Source organism: Oncorhynchus mykiss, chromosome 8 (assembly GCF_013265735.2).
Source record: "Oncorhynchus mykiss isolate Arlee chromosome 8, USDA_OmykA_1.1, whole genome shotgun sequence".
Taxonomy (NCBI): domain Eukaryota; kingdom Metazoa; phylum Chordata; class Actinopteri; order Salmoniformes; family Salmonidae; genus Oncorhynchus; species Oncorhynchus mykiss.
Genome location: NC_048572.1, coordinates 60,318,189 through 60,320,957, shown reverse-complemented (window position 1 = coordinate 60,320,957; position 2,769 = coordinate 60,318,189).

Below are 2,769 nucleotides of genomic sequence, written 5' to 3'. Positions count from 1 at the left end.
CAATAGAGGAATCGTCGGTTCGCCTTCAAATTAACAGTCCGCTATTGAAACTGATACAAATAGTATAATGCCCTATTTGGAAGATATAATGCTAAACAAGTTTGGAATGTTGTTACATAACTTACAAATGAATGAATGCAATAATACATTAATTTGCCAATAAACAGTCAAACAAAACAGTTGAAATGAATGTATACAAATTGTCACAGACTCTAGCCACCCAAATTATACACTGTTCTTTCTGCTACCGCACAGCAAGCGGTACCGGAGTAGGACCAAAAGGTTCCTGAACAGCTTCTACCCCCAAGCCATAAGACTGCTGAATATTTAATCAAATAGCTACCCTGACTATTTTCATTGACACACACATGCATATTGACGTATGCACTGTACAGCCTTATCTATTGTATGGAGTGGGCACCCATGAAATGGGGTATCAGCCAACTCAGTGACATCCACAGATTACATTTCTGTAGAGTTTACACAAATGTTAGCATCATAGCTCTTATTGAAAGACTTTGACTTTGGGAAATCACCTCCATTGTCAGTCTATTGTGTGTATTGGACATTCATATTGGATTATAGCCTTGCCTATGGCCTTGACTATGGAGTGTTAGTAACAGAGTTAGAAATGTCCCTGCTGAGTTGTCGTCACTAGTTACCAAAGCCACAAAGTCATAATTATGGCTAAACCCTGCCTATTTCTACAATTTATTTTCTTAAAATCTGATTTTAAACCTAACCTTAACCACTCTGCTAAATAAAATTAAATCAAGTTTATTGGTCACGTATACACAGATTTGCAGATATTTTTGTAGGTACAGTGAAATGCTTATGTTTATAGCTCCAATAGTACAGTAAAACCTAGCAATAAAAAAAACTATACAAACGTAGTTCCTAAACATAAAAAAATAAGTTAAATAGGATGAGTCATGACTAGAATACAATATATACATACAGTTGAAGTCGGAAGTTTACATACACTTAGGTTGGAATCATAAAAACACATTTTTTAACCATTCCACAAATTTCTTGTTAACAAACTATAGTTTTGGCAAGTCGGTTAGGACATCTACTTTATGCATGACACAAGTCATTTTAACAACGATTATTTCACTTATAATTCACTGTATCACAATTCCATTGGGTCAGAAGTTTACATACACTAAGTTGACTGTGCCTTTAAACAGCTTGGAAAATTCCATAAAATGATGTCATGGCTTTGAAGCTTCTATTAGGCTAATTGACATCATTTGAGTGAATTTGAGGTGTACCTGTGGATGTTTTTCAAGGCCTACCTTCAAACTCAGTGCCTCTTTGCTTGACATCATGGGAAAATCAAAATAAATCAGCCAAGACCTCAGAAAACAAATTGTAGACCTCCACAAGTCTGGTTCATCCTTTGGAGCAATTTTCAAATGCGAGATCAGTACAGGTGCATAAAAGCTGGGACTGAGAGACTGAAAAACAGTTTCTATCTCAAGGCCATCAGACTGTAAAACAGCAATCACTAACTCAGAAAGGCTGCTGCCTACATTGAGACCCAATCACTGGCCAATTTAATAAATGGATCACTAGTCACTTTATACAATGCCTCTCTAAATAATGCCACTTTAATAATGTTTACATATCTTACATTACTCATATCACATGTATATACTGTATTTTATACCATCTATTGCACCTTGCCTATGCCGCTCGGCCATCGTTCATCCATATACTTACATGTACGTACAGTTGAAGTCGGAAGTTTACATACACTTAGGTTGTAGTCATTAAAACTTGTTTTTCAACCACTCCACATATTTCTTGTTAACAAGCTATAGTTTTGGCATGTCGGTTAGGACATGTACTTTGTGCATGATACAAGTCATTTTTCCAACAATGGTTTACAGACAGATTATTTCACTTATAATTCCCTGTATCACAATTCCAGTGGGTCAGAAGTTTACATATACTAAGTTGACTGTGCCTTTAAACAGCTTGGAAAATTCAAGAAAATTATGCCATGGCTTTAGAAGCTTCTGATAGGCTAATTGACATTATTTTAGTTAATTGGAAGTGTACCTGTGGATGTATTTCAAGGCCTACCTTCAAACTCAGTTCCACTTTGCTTGACATCATGGGAAAATCAAAAGAAATCAGCCAAGACCTCAGAAAAAAAAAATGGTCGACCTCCACAAGTCTGGTTCATCCTTGGGAGCAATTTCCAAACGCCTGAAGGTACCGCGTTCATCTGTACAAACAATAGTACGCTAGTATAAACACCATGGGACCAAGCAGCTGTCATACCGCTCAGGAAGGAGACGCGTTCTGTCTCCTAGAGATGAACCTACTTTGGTGTGAAAAGTGCAAATCAATCCCAGAACAACAGCAAAGGACATTGTGAAGATGCTGGAGGAAACAGGTACAAAAATATCTATATCCACAGTAAAACGAGTCCTATATCAACATAAACTGAAAGGCCGCTCAGCAAGGAAGAAGCCACTGCTCCAAAACTGCCATTAAAAAGCCAGACTATGGTTTGCAACTGCACTTGGGGACAAAGATTTGTACTTTTTGGACAACTGTCCTCTGGTCTGATGAAACAAAAATAGAACTGTTTGGCCATAATGACCATCGTCTGTTATGTTTATGTTTAATGTTTAGAGGAAAAAGGGGGAGGCTTGCAAGCCGAAGTACACCATCCCAACCGTGAGGCATGGGGGTGGCAGCATCATGTTGTGGGGGTGCTTTGCTGCAGGAGGGACTGGTGCACTTCACAAAATA